Source organism: Pan paniscus, chromosome 19 (assembly GCF_029289425.2).
Source record: "Pan paniscus chromosome 19, NHGRI_mPanPan1-v2.0_pri, whole genome shotgun sequence".
Lineage (NCBI taxonomy): Eukaryota > Metazoa > Chordata > Mammalia > Primates > Hominidae > Pan > Pan paniscus.
Window position 1 is genome coordinate 55,063,384 of NC_073268.2, and position 22,462 is coordinate 55,085,845.

Sequence of the window (22,462 nt, forward strand, 5' to 3'; positions counted from 1 at the left end):
TTCTGTGGACTCAGAGAAGACCCGTACCCGTTCATGTAGAGGAAGGTGGGAACAAAGGTTCAAAGATAGTTGTCGAGGGTCAGGAAAACAATTGTTGGCATCATTCTCCTTCACCTCCTCACTCCCAACTGCCATCACAAACACAGGCAGTTCAGAATCCATCAAGAAATGAGTCAGGAATCAGGCAGACTGAATCAGACTATCAGCTTTGTTAATAAGGCTGAAGTAGAGAGTAGTGCTTGACCTAAGATCACAGTCAGGCTAGTAACCCTTCCCTCTGAGTTAAACTTAACCAACAGAATAAGGCATTTAGAATAAACGCTTTGAGAGGTTTGAAAAGAAGACAGTTGGAAATGAATAAAACAATCACTTAGAGGTGCTGAGGGCCAAATGGCCTCAGGGCAGTTCAGTTTTTCAGTTCTGTTTGGAGACCTAGATCAGGAACAAAGAAAAATGAGTTGGCAGTCTCTGGCTGGTGGCTGAGTAAGCAGGGCCAGAGTTGGCAGAAGGAGGTGATCTTGGGGTTTCAGACTAGTCAGTGAGGTAAGTGAGACCAGCAGGGGCATGGAAAAAACCACGAAGAGACAGGAGTCGGGGCTTCAGCTTCTTGTGAGCATGCAAACCCAGCTCGGAGGGAGTGTGATGCTGGGACAGCCAAAAGAGGAGCAGCTGGGGGCCAGAGAAGGGCATTGCACATCCAGAACCCTGATGGCAGGAGAGTCAGAGAACGGGCACACCACCAAGTGTGATGAAACTTGTGGGGGACTGACGATGAGTCATTCTTCAGACTCTCTGGGACTCTTGTTCTTTCCCCAAATTAGTTTAACATCTGCTTTGGAATCAAAAGGGTAACTGCTTTTCTCTTTCTGGCTAATTAAACAAATGCAAATGTATGCATAGCCTTACTGTATCCTCACACAGCCTGGGAGGGAAGCACAGTGTGGGTGGCAGGTACATGACGCTAGAAGCAGAGGGTGTTTAGTGCTGGGGTGGGAGGACAGCAGGAGGATCTGTCCCAGCGCCAGACATCTTCCATCCCTACGGGACCTCTCAAGGTCATGCTACATGACCTTCGGCATATGAATTCACCTGGCACCACAGTATTGTTCTTAAAACTGAAAATGTACCAGCGTATTGTAACTTGTAAGCCCACAAACTTCTTGTTTCTAGCCATGTACTTACAGAAAGCCCTTGCCTTTATGTTTTCACAGGGAGGGCATGATGAACCTTGTCTTATAGCTCATGAGAAGGCCAACTTCACTAACCACTCCTTGCCGGGTGTGGTATGTTTCCCTCTGTAATTACTTCTCCCTGTGTACTTTCTTCTGGTAAAATTTCATGCTTCAGAACAAAATTTAAAAGTCATCTAAAGAGATGGTTTGGTTATCATGGAAGTCAACTTCCTCTTAGTAGAAATGAGCAGTTATAGTCAGACTTTATAGATATTACAAAGAAGAGCAATGTATTTCTAAACTACATGCTTGTGTCAAATTTCAGATTTTGTTTAACAATTTGTATATTAATTATGATCTAACCCACCTGTTGTTTTGGAAGAACCCTTTCAAACTGGGTTTTTCCTCTGCTCTCACACCACAACAACAGTCATCAACACGGAAAAAGACTTCTGTGACCAAATGTATGGGGGTTTCTCTATAGAAGCAGTGGACACCAGCTAGGTGTTCTCCAGTTCAACTCTGATGTTGTCTACCTGGAGAGAGCATCAGATCCTACAGGGCAAAACTCAGGCCCCAAGGCTGCCTCCTTCTCCAGTCACCAGTCTCAAGTCTGGGCCTCTGGAACTTCTGACCAACTGGCTTCAAGTTGGGGTTCCCATGACTCCTTCTCTGGGTTCAACTAATTTGCTGGAGCAGCTCACAAAACTCAGGGCAACACTAACTTACATTGATCAGCTTATTATAAAGGATATCGCAAAGGATACAGATGAAGAGAAGTGTAGGACAAAGGATGGGGAAGGGCATAGAGCTTCCACGCCTTCCCTGGGTGCACTACCCTCCAGAAACTTCCAGGTGTTCAGCTGTCCAGACGCTCTCGGAACTGTGACCTTTTGGGTTTTTATGGAGGCTTCATTGCATAGGCACCACAACCATGTAGAAATGTGATTGGACAAAAAGTACATGATCTAAACCCAGCGTGCCTGTCTCTTCAAGACTTTTCTTGGTCTCTCTGTGTAGCATTCCTTCCTTTAGGGTATGGTTAGGACTCTCTTTAGTCTGAGGGACTCCTGACCCATAATTAGAGAAGGGCCCTGTCTTGGGCACATGAAAGGACAGGAGAAGTTCAGAGAGAGACAGAGATTCTGTTTCCTGAGGCCTAAAGTGCCCTGAAATTATAAGAAGGACTATAGGCATCAGGATCCAGGAACCGGTTCTAATGCCCATAGTCCTTGTTATAATTTGTTATCTATATCTATATATCTATATGTATATCTATATCTGTATCTATATCTATCAGTCAATCATAACAACATACCATCAGATAAACAATTTCTATCCATACCCATTTTCTGGTAATAAAAACTGGATCTGTTGCTGGCTAGGTGAAACTCGGAAACTCATGAAGCTTTTTATCTTTTTTACCCCTGGGAGTGTGCCCTTTCATCCTGAATCATTACAGTCTCCTAGGTACCCCTCTCTGAGGACTCTTATTCTAACAGCCTTTGCAAAAATTAGCCAAACATCTGTTTGAAACTCACTCAGAGTCATTTTCATCTTTGCCTTTCTCCTAGTTATTTTTAGGGTTGATAAATTTGAGAGCAAACAGAGCATTTTTAAGCTTTGATTTTTGGCTAGCATTTAGGAATTCTTGTTCTGTGCAGAGCTGGCTGGATGCCCACTTAGGAACTTAGCCTGCACGGAGATTCCTTCAGTGGAAGAGCATTGGTCTGGAGTCATCCATCCGGCTCCTGGAGCTTGGCTACCCTGATACTTCCCGGTCTCCCTGCAAATGAACACCTCAACATGCCATTATAGTTGGTCATCTTACTCTGTTTTTACAGAATCCAGGAGGAGAGTTCCTGCAAAGGATGTCTTGGGCAGGGTTTAATTATTTCTACGAATAAGAAAGCTTTCCTCAGGTGGAATTGTATTTACTTTCTGCAATATAAGCCATGAATTTACAAATAGAGTCTGATACTGTCAGGATACATAATTGTTGTTATGCTTAAGTAGATTTTTTTTTTCTTGAGATAGAGTTTTGCCCAGGCTGGAATGCAGTGGCACAGTCACTGCTCACTGTACCTTCAACCTCCTGGGCTCAAGCAGTTCTCCCATCTCAGCCTCCCAAGTAGCTGGGTCTATAGGTGCCATACCACCACACCTGGCTAATCAAATTTTTTTTTTTTTTTTTTTTTTGGTAGAGATAAGGGCTTTTATGTTGCCCAGGCGGGTCTTGAACTCTTGGATGCAAGTAATCTTCCCGCCTTGGCCTCCCAAAGTGCTGAGATTCTAGGTGTGAGCCACTATGCCCAGCCTTAAATAGATTTTAAAAAATTACAAAACTGTTACATGTTCATAGTAGACAGTGTAGAAAAATGTAAAAAGCATAAAGAAAATTAAAATTGCCTATCATTCCACCACCTAGATAACCATTCTTTCTTTTTTCTTTTTTTTGGAGATGGAATCTCGCTTTGTCACCCAGGCTGGAGTACAATGATGTCATCTCACTGAAACCTCTGCCTCCCAGGTTCAAGTGATCCTCCTGCCTCAGCCTCCCAAGTAGCTGGGACTACAGGTGCACACCACCACGCCCAGCTGATTTTTGTATTTAGTAGAGACAGGATTTCACCATGTTAGCCAGACTGGTCTTGAACTCCTGATCTAAGGTGATCCATGCGCCTCGGCCTCCCAAAGTGCTGGGATTTCAGGCGTGAACTACCACGCCCAACCTAACCATTCTTAATATATAGATTTTTTTTTCAGTCTTTTTATATGCCTAAATGTAAATATGAGCTCCTACTGCATACACTTTACAATTTGTATTTTCCACCAGAATATATTGTCGTCATTGTTCCGTATCACTGGATATTTTGTAGTATCACTTTCTCTATTGAGATGCCATAAATTCACATATATTTACATTTATATAAATGTTTACATATATATAATATTTTTAACATTTATAGTATATATCATATTTCTATAGAGATAACATGTATTCAGTTATATTCACTGCCATAAAATTCATACTTTTAAAAGTGAACAATATGGTGATTTGTTTGTATCTTCACAAAGTTATACAATAGTTAGCACTGTCAAATTCTAGAACATTAACCCCCCGCCCCAAAAACCCAGGGCAGTTACCACCCTTCCATCGCTCCTTCCCTCATCCTGTGGCAGCCACTCAAGTACTTTCTGTTTGTGTGAATTCCCCTCTTCTGGACATTGCGTAGAAGTGGAATTATACAATAGATGGTCTTCTGTGTGTGGCTTCTCTTTTTTTTTTTGAGACAGGTTCTTGCTCTGTCACCCAGGCTGGAGTGCAGTGCTGCAATCTCAGCTCACTGCAACCTCTGCCATCCTCCCACCTCAGCCTCCCAAGTAGCTGGGACCACAGATGTACACCACCACACCTGGTTTGTATTTTTGGTAGAGACAAGATTTCGCCATGTTGGCCCAGGCTGGTTTCAAACTTCTGGGCTCAAGTGATCTGCCTGCTTCAGCCTCCCAAAGTGCTGGGATTATAGGCATGAGCTACCGTGCCCAGCCTGTGTGGCTTCTTTTGTTCAACATAAGGTTTTCAGGGTTCATCCATGTATCGGTACATTATTCCTTTTTACTGATGGATAATATTTCACTGTGTGGATGTACACTTTATATTTATCCATTCAACAGCTGATGGCCACTGGGTTTTTTCTACTTTATGGCTACTGTGATTAGTGCTATTGTGAACATTTGTCTGCAAGTTCTTGTTTGAACTTCTGTTTTCAATTCTTTTGGATATATACCAAGGACTGGAGTTACTGGGTCATAATGGTAACTGGATGTAACTTTTTGAGGGACTCCCCAAACTGTTTTTCACAGTGGCTGTACTTTTTCACATTTACATAAGCAATGTATGAGGGTTCCAGTGTCACCACATCCTCACCAGCACTTGTTAATGTCTGTTCTTTTGGCTAGAGCCATCCCAGTCGATGTGGAGTGGCATCTCCCAGTGGCTTTGGTTTGCATAATGCCTAATGATTGATTTTTCTAATGTGGAGCTTCTTTTCACGTGCTTGTTGGCCACTTGTATTGTGTAGTCTATTTGGAGAAATACCTGTTCAGATCCTTTACCCACTTTTCAGTTGGGTTATTTGTCTTTTTATTATTGAGTTTTCAGAGATCTTTACACATTCTAGATACTAGACACTTATCATATATAGGATTTGCAAATGATTTCTCCCATTCTGTGGGTTATCTTTTCATTTTCTTTTTTTTAACTTATTTTAGGTTCAGGGGTACATGTGAAGGTTTATCACATAGGTAAACTCATGTCACAGGGGTTTGTTATACAGATTATTTCATCACCCAGGAAGTAAGCCCAGTACTCAATAGTTACCTTTTCTGCTCCCTCCTCCAAGCCTCCACCCTCAAGTGTCTGTTGTTTCCTCCTCTGTGTTTATGAGTTCTCATCATTTAGCTCTCGCTAATAAGTGAGAACATGCAGTATTCGGTTTTCTGTTCCTGCATTAGCTGGAGGCTGAGGATAATGGCCTCCAGCTCCATCCATGTCCCTATAAAGGACGTGATCTTGTTCTTTTTTATGGCTGCATGTCCTTTCATTTTCTTGATAGTATCTTTTTGAAGCAAAAGGTTTTTAATTTTTATGAAGTCCACTTTATCTAGTTTGTCTTTGCTTACTTCTGCTTTTGATGTCATCTCTAAGAAAATACTGTCTAATATAGTCATGAAGTTTTACAGCTATGTTTTCTTCCAAGAATTATAAAGTTTTAGCTCTTGTACTTTGAGGTGATTTTTGTGTATAGTATGAGGTAGGAGTCTAACTTTGTTCTTTTATATGTGGATATCCAGTTATTCCAGCATAATTTGTTGAAAAGACTGTCTCCCATTGAATTGTCCTAGCATCCTTGTTGAAAATCAACTGCCCATAAATTTATGGGTTCATTTCTGGACTGTCTATTCCATTGGTCTATATGACTGTCTTACATGGACATGGACATGGGATGTCTGTTTATTTACTTGACTTCTTTAGTTTTTTCAATGACATTTTGTAGTTTTCAGTGTGTAGATTTTCCACTTATTCATACATATTGATAAATATTTTATAATTAACATTTATAAATATTTTATAGTTAAACATAAATATTTTATTCTTTTTGATACTACTATAAATGTAATTGGTTTCTGAGTATATTTGGATTATTCACTGCAAGTATATAGCAATACAATTGATTTTTGTAAGATCTTGTATTCTGCAGCCTTCCTGAACTCCTTTATTAGCCCTAAGAGGTTTTTTTGTTGTAAATTCCTTATGATTTTATACATATAAGAGCATGTCATCTGTGATTAGAGATAGTTTTACTTTCTTACCAATCTGGATGCATTTTCTTTCTTTTTCTTGCCTAATTGTCCAGACTAAAACCTCTGGTATAATGTTGACAAGAAGTGGTGAGAGCAGAGAGACACCCTTGTCTAGTTTCTGATCTTAGGAGAAAGCTATCAGATTTTCACGTTAAGTACAATGTTAGTTTGTGAGTGTTTTGAACTTGCCCTTTATCAAGTTGAGGAAGTTCCCTTTTATGTCTAGTTGTTCAGTGTTTATATTATGAAAATCTGTTGGATTTTGTCTACTGCTTTTTCTGCATCTATTGAGATGATCATGTGGTTTTGTCCTTTATTCTATTACTAGGGCAAATTATACTGATTGATTTTGACCAACTTTGAATTTCTGGGAGAAATTCCATTTGGTCATGGTATATAATCCTTTATATATGTTTTTAGGTTTGGTTTGCTAGTATTTTGTTGAGGATTTTTCTATATCTTATCTATATATTTTATCTATATGACATCTATTATCACTTTTAATGGCTGCATAAGGCTTAATTATGTGGATATACCATAATCTAACCAATTAGACTTTAAATTATTTCTTTTCTTGCCATTGTTGTTGTTATAATCAAGGATAAGCTCATCACTCTTGCTCAGATAGCTTTGTATTCATTCATGATTATTTTTGTAGGATACATTCCTACAAATGGAATAACGGAACCAAAGGTTATGCACAGATGTTTGTCTCATCTTGTCATTGACATTTTCAAGTTGTTTATAGTGGGGTTTTTTTTCCAGAGGTTTTTAATTTTCAAGTAAGTCACATCTGTTTTTTCTTTATGTATTCTGCCTTTGCCTATAGGCTCAGAGAGGCCTCTCCTACCTTATTCAGGATAATCTCCTATATTTTCTTTCTTTTTTCTCTTTTAACTTTTCAAGACAAAATTTCACTACGTTGCCCAGGTTGAAGTGTGGTCTTTCTTCTTTTTCAGTTTTTTGAGACAGGGTCTCACTGTGTTGCCCAGGCTGGAGTTCGGTGGCTATTTGCAAGCACAATCATAGTGCGCTACAGCCTTGATCTCCCGGGCTCAAGCAATCCTCCCTCCTCAGCCTCCCAAGTAGCTGAGACTACAAGCTCACACCAACTACTGTGCTCAGCTAAAACAATCCATTCTTTATCCTAGATTAGTCATGCCATCTTTGTCATAATCTAAATTCTTATTTCTGGGCTTTGCCATGATCCAGTGCTCGTCTTTCTATTCCTGAACCATGCCATTGTAATTTTTTATTTTTCTGATGTATGTTACTATCTGGTAGTACAAGTGGTTTGTGTTTGTGTGTGTTTGTGTGTGTGTGTGTAATTTTCTCCTTTAGAGAAGAATCAAGTTATTTGATAGCTTCTGTAGAGAATAATCAATTCTACCAGATGAATTTTAGGACAATTTTATAAATAATTTTCTTCATATTTCTAATCTGATTAGAATTTTTATTGGAATTACAACACATTTATAAAATTGTTTGCAGAGAATGAATATCCGTTGGGAGAGCATGGTATGCTTTTCATCCAGTCTTCTTTTTTGTCATTCAGTAAAGCATGAATTTGGGAGGCGACTGTAACTTTCTTACCAGGTTTATTTATAGATGCTATTGTAAGTAGGATTTTTTTTAACGTGATAACTTATTTAGGTATATTATTTTATTATACAGTTTAATACATACTTATTTTAGAAAATTTAGAAGCTACAATGTGAATTTAAAAAGTAAATGACGCTCAGTCTGAGAGATAAGCACTGTTAACATTTTGTGTGTATCTTTCTGTTAATAGATTTACAGTCTAATGAGGGAAGTAAGACATGATCACATGAAAGGCTTAATAATCTGAGACACTATTGAGTGACTAGCTTGTACTTTTTTTCTGCCTAGCCTTTTTTCTCCTTTTGGAAACTGCTTTTCCCATAACTAGTGGAGCTGCCAATCATCCAGGTCCCTCTCCACGGCCAATGGGTTGGACAGTGTATCACCTCAGGCTCTTTTCTGGGAAAGACTCTCTAATCTGGAATCTCAAATGCTAAAGACCTCTAGTCCTGCAGTGCTGCTGGGCAAGGCCTTCCTATCCTCAGAGCACCCGTGTTTGAATGATACCAGCTTAGGAGAGTGAAGCTACAAAGGTGATTCAAAACCATTCCTGATGACATCATTGGACCTCATGGTCTAGCTGGCTTAAAGCCAGCCTGAATTCATCCTAGACTTTCCTAAATCAGTAAAGCCAACAAACTCACCATTTTGCTTAAGCAAAATTGAGTTAGGTGTCTGTCATTTGCAGAGTCCCAACCACTACCACCTCCTGTGTCTGTGCCATGGTGCCACATGGGGAGTCACCCAGATGAGTTAGGACCCTGTATGCCCCTTGCCCCCCAGGAGGGTGGGTGTTCCTCAGTAAGAGCAGGTTCAGTGCATTGTGCCTATTGTCTCCTTCAAGGCAAAGCTGGATGGCCATGAGAGGCAGCAGCCTTGGCCAGGTGGGGCATGGGGCTGCCGTGCCAGGCCAGGCCGGCTCTGAACTCCTTACTGCACTCTGTCCATTAGAATGACAGAGTCTGAGTATGGAGGTTAGAATTATAGTGAACATGGGGGATTCTATGTCACAGAGGCTCTGCAAACCCATGCCACCTGCTATATAAGAGCTCTCTGCCATGCAAGAGCAGACTGGCTGCCTTCCACACCTATTATCTAGTAAAATAGCAATTAAAATGCAGCTTGTGGCAATGACTAAGCTTAGCCCAGGCCCGCTGATAGAGTTCTTGGTGCCTGTGGATATAACACATGTTGCTTGTTTACCTTCACAACATTTCTTCGGTGTTTTTTTCTGGGCAGTGTATTTGGTCCCTGTTGCAGTAGATCCCATTGTCACTGGGGCTTACTCTAGGCCATCCGTAGTAGCAGGGAACGTGGACCTCAGGCTTTGTGAGGTTGCCCATATCATTTTGGAGCTCCCTGAATTCAAAATTAAGTATGAAAAGATTTATTTAGAATGAAAAAAAATTGCAACAAATTATTGGAGCCTAGGAGTTTCCGATGCCTACCTTTGAGATCCCTTTAGTTGGCTCACCAGAAGCCCCTGCTGTGATATGCTTCCTGGTTGTAGCCCGACTTCCCCTTCCCACCTAGAACTCACAGTGCTCACAGGGTCATGGCAAGGTGGTGGGGCGTGGCTGAAGCTTCAGGGTAAATCCATTTGTGAAGAGCAGACTGAGTTTTTGTTTTTGTTTTTAAATCTGTTTGATATCTCAGGGAGCAGTCAGCAGCTAGCCAGCCTACATCTTGAAACCCTTACATTTTGGAGAGGTACAAATTAAGCATTGAGGACCAAGTAGGATGGAAATATGATTTTGCACTTTGTGCATGTATGCATGTAAGAAAGAGAAGAGAGAGAGAGATTGTGAGAAGCAGGAGAGAGTGGGGAGAGGTCATCAGAACTTGGGGAGAGCAGAGCCCGCCTGCTTCCTGAGTGAAGCATTGCTCAAGCGCTCTCTGCCCGGCCCCCTCCGAGTGTGGTTTTCCTCCCAGGCCAGCACCAAACCCAGAATAGAGTGGCTGACTTGCTGATTGAGGTCGGCAGCTCCCGAGAAGCAGGAGAAGCAGAGTTTTGCAGTAAGTACATCGTTGGTTATTATTTAAGACAGAGATGGAAAATCTTAGGATAGCTGGGGAAGAGGTGCTTCTGCTTTAGGTACAATGTCTTACAGACCCAGTGGATCTTGGTGTGACTAAGGCAGTGTGAATACATTCTCCCGTGGTGCATGGACTGGATAAGTTAATGCCACATGCATGATTTTGGGGGGCTGAAAAAGGATTTGAAACCCATCTTTTGACGTGTTGAAAGAAAATGATCTTTTCTCACTTGTTTCATCTTGCAAGGAAAGGATGATTAATGCCAACTTCAAGTTAATATATGAAGTTCTTTAGAAAAGAAGCCCTGTGGGTACTAATTAGTAGCAGCGTGGAGATTATTTTCCCATCCAGGGTGAATAGGGCTGCTTCTGTGCCTTCTTTTTGCCAAGTGTGGGATGTCTAAGGTCCTGTGGAGAGAACCGCCCACTCGACTAGTGCTTAGCCCCTGGAACGTTCTCAAGTCATCTCCCCTTGGAGGAGATCAGCACTGTAGTGTGCCCTGTCGTCTGGCAGAGGGTCTGATAATGTTGCAATGCTCAACATCTGGGCAATACATACATTGTGTTAGGGTCTGAAATGAGATGTTTGTGAAGCCCAGATGGCAGAGTTTCAAGCAATAATATGATAAAGTTGGTGGCTTTTCTGGGAAGTTATTTATTATATGGTTACTTGAGATTGTTTTTCCCCCACACCCCATCACAGGGCTGAAGATACCTTAAAATCTCTCTTACCCACTCTATTTTCTAGAAATTAAGTTTTTGCTTTTTATTTCCTTGTCCCACTGACTCTAATTTCCTATAGGAATAAAATGTTTAGCTCAGCGGTGCAGAAGGTCCACACTAAGTTTTCTTGGGAAATGTGGCTTCCACCCCTTCTTGATAGAATGCTAAGGTGCTGCTCTAACTGCAGAACTCACTGGTGTGGCTGCTTCTGCTCCTTTGTAGCTCAGCTCCATGGACTCTGTGTCTCTGTGGTTCTGTTTTAGAGTAGCCGTGTTTCACTTCCTTTAACCTTTCCTTTACCAAGTGAATTAACATGGAAGCCTGTCTAAACAGAGGAGCCCCCAAGGCAGGAGAGGGGGTGCAAAATAAGCAATACTAAACTTTCATTTGAAAACCTGGAATTTGAAATAAACCACCACCTGTGAAGTATCATTCCTCATTCCAATTTTATTTTTCCAATATGTTATTTTTTTTTTTAGACGGAGCCTTGCTGTTGTCACCCAGGCTGGAGTGCAGTGTCTTGATCTCGGCTTACTGCAACCTCTGCCTCCCAGGTTCAAGTGATTCTCCTGTCATAGCCTCCTGAGTAGCTGAGACTACAGGCGCATGCCATCACACCCAGCTAATTTTTGTATTTTTAGTAAAGACAACGTTTCAGCATGTTGTCCAGGCTGGCCTCAAACTCCTGACCTTAGGCGATCCACCTGCCTTGGCCTCCCAAAGTGCTGGGATTATAGGCGTGAGCCCCCACACCTGGCCCCAATACATTAACATTTTTTTAAATGATCAAAGTAATTTTGAGCTCTCACTGTACAACATCATCTCATTTGATTCTCCCAGCAGCCCCATGAGGTAGCTACCTTTTTGGTCTTCACTTAATAGCTGAGGATGTGGAGGCCTAGAGAGGTCAGAGAGATGGGTGGACAGGTAGGTGAGTGGTGCAGCCAGGATGGGAACTCAAGTCTGTCTCAATCCAGAGTTCATGCTCTGATACGGCATTTCAGTAAATTCAGAAATTGGAGAAAATAGTGACTTAATCCCACACTTTAAAGCAACTGTTAAAATTTCTGGATTTTTTGCTGGGTGCAGTGGCTTGCACCTGAAATCCCAGCTACTCAGGAGGAGAAGAAGGAGGATTGCTTGAGACCAGGAGTTTGAGAACAGCCTGGGAAACATAGCAAGGCCACTGTCTCCAAAATTTTGTAAAAAAACTTAGCCAGGTCTGGGCGTGGTAGGTCATGCCTCTAATCCCAGCATTTTGGGAGGCTGAAACAGGTGGATCGCTTGAGCTCAGGAGTTCAAGACCAGCCTGGGCAGCATAGTGATACCTCATCTTTACAAAAAAATCAAAACACAAGCTAAGTGTGGCGATGTGCACCTGTAGCACCAGCTACTCAGGAGGCTGATGTAAGAAGATCGCTTGAAATCAGGAGGTTGAGGCTACAGTGAGCTGTGATCATGCCACTACATTTCACCTTGGGCAACATAGCAAGACCCTGTCTCAAAAAAATAAAAATTAAAATAAGTAAATAAATAATTAGCCAGGTGTGGTGTTGCATGCCTGTAGTCCCAGCTACTCCAGAGGATCACTCGTGCCTAGGAATTCAAGGTTACAATGAACTATGATCTCACTACTGCATTTCATTCTGAGTGACAGAGTATGACCCTGTTCTAAAAAAATTATATATTTCTTTCTACCTGTACAACTAGATATTATAGCATAAGGCTTTAAAAATGTTATATAGTTTCACAATTATTACTATATTATTCTTTTGAGACAGAGTCTCGCTCTGTCGCCTAGGCTGGAGTGCAGTAGCGTGATCTCAGCTCACTGTGACTTCTGCCTCCCAGCCTCAAACTATCCTCCCACCTCAGCCTCCCAGGTAGCTGGGATTACAGGCGTGTGCCAACATGCCCAGCTAATTTTTGTATTTTTGGTAGAGATGGAGTTTCACTATGGTTCCCAGGCTGGTCTTGAACTCCTGAGCTGAAGTGATCTGCCTGCCTTGGCCTCCTAAAGTGCTGGGATTACAGGGATGAGCCACTGCACCCAGCCTGGTTTGACAATTATTTAATGGCATAAAATATTTTATTAAGTGATTGGTCCATAAGTTATTTAACTATTCCCTGTTTTTTAAAATTAGGTTGCTTTTCTTTTTTTGTGTTTTGCTATTATAAGTAATAGATTAGTAACTGTCTTTGTCCATGGAACTTTCCTTATGTTTTTGGGTTGTATCTGTAGGGTAGATTTTCAGATGTGGGATTACTGGGTAAAAGGGCATGGCCATTTTAATGGTGCTTGGTGTGTGTTGCTAAATTACTTTATATCAACACAGTGTGGGGGAGCACTTGTTTAATTTCATCCATTCCACCAGCCGACAGTATCATGGGGAAAAAAGAGTAAGAAAAACAGAACCAGCCGACAGTATCACAGGGAAAAAAGAGTAAGAAAAACAGAACCTCTTTATGGTATTTTGCATTTCTTTTAATACAGCTAGGCTGAACATTTTTTACATGCTTGTTTACAAGTTGTACTTTCTCTTTTGATCATTTTATGGGATCATAATGCTGGCTTTTTGGGGCCAATTTATATAGGTAAGATTTATTTGCCATATTTTTGTCAGTTATTTTCCCCAGTCTATTGTTTACCTCTTTAAAATTTTTAAAAAACATGCAGTCATTTAACATTTTTATGTAGTCAAATCGGTTTCATTTTTTTCGTAAGTCTTCTATGTTAGAGATCTAAGTTCTCTGCTTTTAAGGCATTTATGTTCTTCTAGTATTTTCTTTCATGGATGATGTGAAAGTAAATTTAAACTGGCTTTAAAAAATGCTAACCAGTTTTTCCAATATCATTTATGAGCAACTCTTATGTTTTCTAATATTTTATGATTTTCTCTTTTTATACCTCCAGCTTTTCTATTATATGATTTTTCTGGATTATTTGATTATTTATAGGAACAATCTGTTTCTATGCCATTATCGCACTGTGATAGCTTTTGTGGCTTTTTTTTGTTTTGTTTTGTTTGTTTTTTTTGTTTTTGAGATGGAGTTTTGCTCTGTGGCCCAGGCTGAAGTGCAGTGGTACAATCTCGTCTCACCACAACCTCTGCCTCCCAGGTTCAAGCGATTCTCCTGCCTCAGCCTCTCGAGTAGTTGGGATTATAGGCACCCGCCACCACGCCTGGCTAGGTTTTGTATTTTTAGTAGAGGTGGGGTTTTGCAATGTTGGCCAGGCTGGTCTCAGACTCCTGACCTCAGGTGATGCACCTGTTTTGGCCTCCCAAAGTGCTGGGGTTACAAGCGTGAGCCACTGCACCTAGCCTGTTGCTTTTGTGATATGTAGAGAGAATGAGTTGTGTGGAGTAATACTGAGTCAACATAAGATTCTGGTTAAGCCCATGGGCACTGGAGGCAGATTGCTCAGCCTTAACTTCTCTGTTCCTCAGTCTTATTATCTGTAAAATGGGGATAAAATTAATAATAGTTTCTATTCCATAGGGTTGTTGGAGTGAGGAAACAAAAGCTAAATTAAAACACACACACACTGAAAAAGTATTTGATGTAGGTAGATGTGTAGAGAAAGTATTTGAAGCATATATAGATGACTCTATGTACATGAGTATGGATTATATTACATATATACATAAAAAGACATGTATTTTTATAGAGTCAAACATGTCATTATTTCCCTCTATGGCTTAAGACAACCTTTCATGTAATCTTGGGAGACAGGAAAGGTTGTCTTAGCCACAGAGGGAAAGAATGACACGTTTGAGTTGCATATGCTAAAAACTTGGTACATTGAAAGACAAGCATGTGGCCGAGAGAAATACATGCAGCACACATACCACAAAGAGTACTACTCATAATAAATGATCCCAGCAATCAACTAGAAAAAACAGACACCAAAGAAAAATGGGCAAAGGTTATAAAAAAGCAATTCCTAGAAAAAGGAATATAGAAGGCCAATAAACATGCAATGTTCAACCTCAATAATAGTCATAGAAATGCAAATTCAAATACTCATGACGTGTCATTTCCCATGCAACATATTGGCAAAAATGGAAAATATGAATAATGTTCCAGTGTAGAGAGAACATAGGAAGATGGGAACTGGCAATCATAACCAATGGGAACAAAAATTAGTAAAGCTTTTTTGTATGGCAAATTTATAAAATCTATCAAAAGGTAAAATATGCATACCTTTGATTTGTCTTAGAAAAACACTGTACATGTTTTTAAGTAAGCATAAACAATACAAACATATTTATGTTAAAAATTGTATGTTAAAAATATAAGTTATATATTTTTATTTGTATGTACATAAAAATTCATTTAATAAAAAGCACTGGATGTGTGATATCAAACTGTTGTTTCCTGTGTCACCTCTGGAGAGAGAAGTAGACTAAGGGCCAGGTTCCTTTTTCCTCTTGCTAGATATACTTCTGTGTTTGAATATTTCATGAGTCTGAATTTGTGTATTTGTATAAAGTAAATAAACAGGCATTTTTCCAGGCCCACAGGCAAGGAGATTCTTGGGAGCAGGATGCTAGCTGTAGAAGCTCAAGGTTGGGAAAGTGAGTGACAGATTTTGGGAAGAACAAGCATTTGGTGGCAGTATTTAAAGATGCTTAAAGGTCTTAACTTATGTTTTAAAAAAGGAAGCAACCCAAGAGGCATGGAGGAAAAGTTGCTTTATTGATGGGCGCCGACCTCTTCCATCTCCTGTGCCTGTTTTCAGGCTTTGTGCAGTTGCGTCCCCACACACGGCTCGTAGACGCCCCCGAGGCACTGTGCTCCTCACTTTCTTTTCCAACATGTGGTCCTTATCTCTGGTTTATTGATTTATTATTTATGTATGTATTTTTAGAGACAGGGTCTCTTCTGTCACCCAGGCTGGAGTGCAGTGATGAGATTATAGTTCACTGCAGCCTCAACCTCCTGTGCTCAAGAGATCTTCCCACTTCAGCCTCCTGAGTAGCTGGGACTACAGGTGTGCACCACCATGCCTGGGTAATTTATTTGTAGGTATAGAGGCTTACTACAGGCTGTTCTTGAACTTGTGGGTTCAAGTGATCCTCCCACCTTGGCCTCTCAAAGTGCTGGGATTACAAGCGTGAACCACTGTGCCTGGCCTCTCTAGTTTAAAAGATTGTCATCTGAGGTTCAAAATAAGCCCTTCATCCATTATCCACCCAGCAGACATCCAGCACCCAGTCTGAGCTGGCAGTGTGCTAGGCCCTAGGGAGACAAGGGTGAGCAAAAGAGAACGTGCCAGCCTCCAGGGACCTACGCATGGGTTGGGGAGGAGGGACAGTAAACACTGACGAATTATATCACTGTGATGGTGGCTGCGAAGCTGCCATTGGGGGCTGTGGTGGAGAGTCACAGAGGGAGGGATCCTTTCCCTGGGTGGGCAGGAGGCGCAAGGAAACTAGGGTCCTCTGAGGAGAGCCTGCATCGCTGCAGTCTCTCCCATTCCATCCCTTTCTCCGCACCCCTACCGCCATGTCTTCATTCCTTTCACTGGGACCACTGTTTCCCAGATTTTAGTTCTTTAATGCCTCTTTTCACAGTTGTTGCCATTGTCAACTACCATTACTTATTACAGTTCCTAAAACTGACTTAACATTATTAATGTATCTTGAAAGGACTTAACCGCAAGTGAGAAACAATGAAAATGAAATGATGCTAAATTTAAAAGTTAGGATGATAAGTAATGAAGGCAGAACTCTTGAATGTGGTCTAGAAGGCATGCATGGGGTTGCTCTGATCACAAAGGGATGCTATTTATATGGGAGAAAGGGAATGTATTAGGATTAGATATTTAGCTGGCAGGGGGACTCTCTTGTCAGTGAACTCAGGGAGGACACTGTAGGAAAGAGATGACAGCAAGAGGGAGAGACTGCAGAGCATTTATTTATTTTGTTTAATTACAAGCGTGAGATAAGCCAGCAACACATTACAACCCGGGGGATCAGAGGGTCCCTCTGAGACAGACTGCGGGAGCCACATCTGGTTGCTACAGTAACGGGCCTCCTTATAACGAGAAGAGCCACAAGTGCCCAACATAAATGGCTTGGGGCAGAGGAGCAACAAGCGGCCTACCTTGCTGCCTCTTGGGGAAGGCAGTCTCGGGGAGGTTTCGCAGTGGGTAAAGAATGAGACTCTCGGGGGGAGGGTCTCGGGTTGTCTTGAGTCTAGGAGCTTGAGGGCCTCTCCGGGTCTTACTGATGAGGTCGAACGTAGGGAAAGGAAGTCCTCCTGGCTTCAGCTGTGCTGCCTGCGAGCCCTTACTGCATGGGAGGAGCCCCAGGACAAGAAGGTGGTACAGCAGCTTTTGTGAACTGGCTTGGGATGCTGAGAGATTTGGGCATCCCTTGGCCATCCTGAGGAGGGCCAGGCCCACATGATGGGATCAGTGCAGGTGGGGGTGGTCACTGAGGCCCTCCTGTGGTCCTTCTTGCCAGCGTCACCCCTGTAGCTGCAGGAACTTGAAACCCCTGCCTCAGACTTGCATTCTCCTTCCTGCCCCAGTATGCCTCCTCCTTGCTTTGCTGTTCCCTGTGCCTGTGAGTTTCTCTCCCTCTTGTCATCTAGTTTATGCTTATTATCCTGGAAGGGTCACCAAAGGGTCTTTTCCTTCCTGCTGGGTCATGTGCCCCTTGAATAAGCTCTCTGTCACTGTGTGACTTTTTAGTAGCATTTTCCCAATTGATATCTGGTATTTTCAAGGCCATTTGATAGTTCCCTACACTGGATGGTGAGCCCCAGGTGGGGAGGGGTGGTGTTTGGTTTTGTCCATCCTGTGTCCTGGTGCCTACTGCAGTGCCTAGATACAGGAGGTGCTTCCAGAATGATTCTTGAGCAAACAAATGAATGAGACAGTCCCCAGCTGTTTGTGTAAACGAGTGAATTCCCACGACTCGTTTTGGGCCTGGTTTTTTTTCCCAGTGCAGCAGAGCACAGGGAATGAAGGAGAGAGGAGGGCCTGGGGAGCGGGGATGTAGGGTGTGCGTGTGAACCATGGGAGGAAGCCTGGGTTTTATTCCAAGGGACACAGGGACCGACTGGAGGGCTTTGAGCAGAGGAGTGATGGGATCTGACCTACATTGCTAAAGGATCATTGTGGCTAGTGTGGAAAGATTAGCCAGGTGGAGGGAGAGGGCTGAGGAGAGGATGGAGGTGAATTAGAGGGGTGGTGGCATCTGGAAGATTGGGGTGGACTGGGATCTGTCCGGAATGTAGAGCCCACGGGTGCAGCGTTCTGGGCGTCAGGATCCCGTGATGTGTTTGTTGCTCTGATCCGTGCTGTAACTTTTCACAGGTGAGCTATGCTGTGGCCCTGAGTTTCCCACATTACAACACACACAACTTTTCAATCAACAAACGTTTGCTGCCCCCAAAGCCACCCCAGGAGCCCCTGGGGCCCATGTGTGCCAGTTTAGGCCACAGTGGCCCCACCTGCAGCTGGCTGGCCGTTCAGACTCCTGCTGCTGCTCCCGCTGCCTCCTTCCATCACAGATGATACTGAGTTGTTACCAGTCAAGACAGGGAAAAGGCACCCTCAAAGCCTCAGCTCTTCAACCTGCCGTTCTGGGCCTCCGCCATCCACCGCCACTCTGTTTTCCCGCGCCATTTTGCACAACTTCCACCGTGCTCGCGCGCTGTGGCCAAACAGCACTGCTCCTTGCCTGCTTTTGGGGGTGCTCTTCTTCTCACCTGGAATGCCCTCTCCTCCAGTTTTCACATGTCAACCTCCTACCCATCCTTCAGAGTTGTATTAGTCTGCTTGGTCGCTCACAACAAAGTAACACAGACTGTAGGTCTTAAACAAAAGACATTAATTTTCTCAAAGTACTGGAAGCAGACATTGGAGTCAAAATCAAGGTGTTATTTTGGGAGGTTGAGGCAGGAGAATTGCTTCATCCCAGGAGTTTGAGACCAGCCTGGGCAACACAGTGAGACCCCATTTCTCAAAAAAGAAAAAAATTAGCCAGGCGTGGTGGTGTGCACCTTGTCCCAGCTACTGAAGAGGCTGGGGTGAGAGGGTTGCTTGAGTGTTGAGTTTGAGGCTTCAGTGAGGTATGATCATGCCAGTGCTCTCCAGCCTTGGCAACAGAGCAAGACCCTGTCTCAAACTATATATATATATATATATTTATTTATTCACCTTGTATCTTCACATGGTTATCCCTCTGTGTGTGCCTGTGTCCTAATCTTTTCTTATATGGACATCAGTCATACTGGTGGATTAGGGCTCAACCATATGACCTCATTGCACCTTAATTACCACTTTAAAGACCCTCTCTCCAAATACAGTTACATTCTGAGACATTAGGGGTTAGGGCTTCAACATAGGAAGGGAGTGGCGGGGAGGGACACAGTTCAGCGCATGACTAGAGTCTCAGTCAGATGCCACTTTCCCCTCCAGCACCCACTGTGCTCACACACCATAGCCTGTTAGTGGGCTTCTTTCTAGCACTGGTTGCTGTGTCCTTTGGTGTTCGTTCGTTCGTTCGTTCGTTCATTCATTCATTCATTCATCCATCTAAAAATAGTACTAAGAGACATCTAGTCCAGACTCCTGGACTGTATTATTCTTTTTGAGTCCTGACCACACCAACTATATCTGACACAGGTCACCTGGGACATTTAATTTTTTGTTAATTCATCAAACAAAATTTCTGAACACTTCTCATATGTAAGGCATTGATCCAGATGCTAGGCAGCAGGCACAGCAGAAGGGGTCTGAATGCCAGCCAGCTGCTGGTGGGGCCACTGATTTGCCTTTGCTTTTAAATGGCAAAGGCGAATCAGAGTTGGCGCTTCCAGTTAGTTGGAGAGACATAACTGGCATATACAGTCATACAAGAGAGGACATAGACAAAATGCTTGGAATTTAGAGCAACACCAAATCACATTTGTCTTTTTGTAGGTGTGGGGAGATGGCAGATAAGACTACAAGGGTGAACTGACATTTGATCTGGGACTTAAAGATGGGTAAGATTTGTGTAGATAGGTAGCCTTTTGAGTTTAGGCTTTTTTCACTTAGCATAGTGCATTTGAAATACGTCCTTTTTGTGTGTGTGCTATTCATTCACTTTTATTGCTGAGTTCATTCTTTCTATTGCTGAGTACTAGTCTAATGTGGGGATGCATCAGTTTATGTATCCACTCACTGTTGAGGGAGAGTTAGGTTGCTTGACTTTTGCTGTTACGAATCAAGCTGCCATGAACATTAGCATTACAGATGTTTGTGTGAATACAAATTTTATTTCTCTTGGATAAATACTGAAGAGTGGGATTAATGGATTGTATATGTTTAATTTTTAAGAAACTTCAGCACTGCAAAGTGGCTGTACCATTTTGCATTTCCGCCAGCAATGTGTTAGAGTTCCAGTTGCTCCATATCCTTGCCAGCACTTGATACTGTTTTGTTTTGTTTTTAAATTTTTAGCCATTCTAGTAGGTGTGTAGTGATAGCTCTTATGGTTTCAATTTGCATTTTCTTAATGACTAATGATGTCAAGCATTTTTTCATGTGCTTATTTGCCATCCAAATATCTTGTGTGGTGAAGTTTTTATTTAAATATTTGGTCATTTTTTATTGCCTTGTGCAGTTTATTATTATTTGTTATGAATATGGACATCATTTGTTATTTTTAACAAAAATAACAAAGAGGCTGGGGACTGTGACTCATGCCTGTAATCCCAGCACTTTGGGAGGCGAGGCGGGCAGATCACCTGAGGTCAGGAGTTTGAGACCAACCTGACCAACATGGTGAAACCCTGTCTCTACTAAAAATATAAAAATTAGTCGGGCACAGTGGCGGGCACTTGTAATTCCAGCTACTCGGGAGGCTGAGGCAGGAGAATTGCTTGAACCTGGGAGGCAGAGGTTGCAGTGAGCCGAGACTGTGCCGTTGCCATTGCACTCCAGCCTGGGCGACAAGGGGAAGACTCCGTCTCAATAAATAAAAAATAAAAGTAACAAATAATAACAAAAATGGTTATTATTCAAGAATTCAAGATTCAAGTCCTTTATCAGTTTTGTGTTTTGCAGATATTTCCCTTCCAGTTGATGGCTTGTTTTTTCATTTTGTTGACAATGTCTTTTGAAGACCATAAGTTTTAAATTTTGACAATATCCCATTAATCAGGTGGGTTTTTTTGTTTTTTTATCTTAGTTATTTTATTGCTCATATTTTTGGTGTTGTAACTAAGAAATCTTTGCCTTACTCGAGGTCACAACAGTTTTCTCCTGTTTTCTTCTAGAGGTTTTCTAGTTTCAGGTTTCACCTTTAGGTCAATGAGCTATCTTTAATGTGGACCAGACACTGGGCCCACAGGTGTGGAACCACAGAGGAATGAGACAGAGCCCTTCACTCAGGGACCATCTGGGCAAGGGAGGTGGGGGTGGGAGTCACACAGGGAAACAGTCTTTGTCTGGTGTAAGGCCTGCTGATAAGCCTGGGTCCAGGGTGCTGTGGACACACTGTGGTGTGGAAGCAGGTCTGTGCCCAGACAAGGGGCTGTGAACTGAGGTTTACCAGACAGTAGAGGGTAAGTGAAAAGCAGGAGTTCAGGCTGGGAAGCCTGTTCTGGGCTTAGAGTGGCCTTGGGCAGGCCTGGAGGCTGGATGATAGAACTCAGCATCCCTGCAGCTGCTGGTCATTTGCTGTGCCTGGGGTCAAAGTGCAAGACAGCTGGCAGGAGTGGGCAGAAGGGAGCAGGGGCCTGAGCACTTGGTGTGCCTTATCCTCAAACAAAGAGGAGGTGGAGGTGGCTTCATGGCATGGCTCAGGCTGTGCTCTTTGAGGGTCGGGGGTAACTGTCCCTCTTTATTTTGAAAGTCAGATGTGTCTGTGTCATAAAGGGCACATCCATAGGGGGCAGCGGAAGTGCTGTTACATAACCGTTTCTGTCCCTCACGCTGGAAACAGATCGCACAGCAGTTGCTGTACTTGCTGTTCCTTGTAGACTTACTCCTGTGCAAGGAACATGTAATGACAAGGTAATCCCAGGAGCAGCCTGCAAAATTATCCGTCGTATTTGTGGTTCCTGTGTATATTTAAAACACAATGCTAGAAGCGATTGATGCTGACGAAGGATAGGGCATATTCCAGGCACTGAATAAATTAACCCTGCAAAGCACAGCAGTTGCTTTCATTAGCCAGCTGGCACTGCAGGAATATTGCTAAAGCCTGTGGGTTAGAAAAGAAAATCTCAGGAATGCGAGAACAAAAAAGAAATCAGCCACATTCAGTGATTTAACTTAATCTGGCAACAATAAGGAAATCCAGAACTCACGGTGCTCTGAGCAATGGCGGGACTCCTGCTGCATGTGAGAGTGGATGGACGTTCCCTATTCAGTGGAGGGGATATCTACCACGACTCTGGGTATGCACGGCGGGATGCAGATGTGAGTTAGGGCCATGCAGTGATGATCCAGGTTTTGTTCCTGCATCCTCTGCAACTAGAGAAGCTCCAGCAAAGTTCTGTGTTCCCCTCTTTTCTTCCTGATGTCCCCAAGGAGTGAAGCAAATGAATAGGCCT

The 22,462-nt window shown here is 42.6% G+C and overlaps 1 protein-coding gene across 9 annotated transcripts in view; it reads left to right on the forward strand.

The window, feature by feature from the left end:
• The window catches only part of SPECC1 (sperm antigen with calponin homology and coiled-coil domains 1), a 313,351-nt gene that overhangs the window by 54,104 nt on the left and 236,785 nt on the right, over positions 1-22,462 (forward strand). Inside the window, exon 1 of one of the 9 annotated variants that reach the window (XM_063599217.1) lies at positions 10,046-10,157. The exons of 7 other annotated variants lie outside the window; for them this stretch is intronic. The gene's annotated coding sequence lies outside the window, so the exon portion shown is untranslated. Of the gene's footprint in view, positions 1-10,045; positions 10,158-22,462 lie in introns of those variants that run through there. One more of the 9 variants, XM_008959377.4, reaches the window with a different exon arrangement.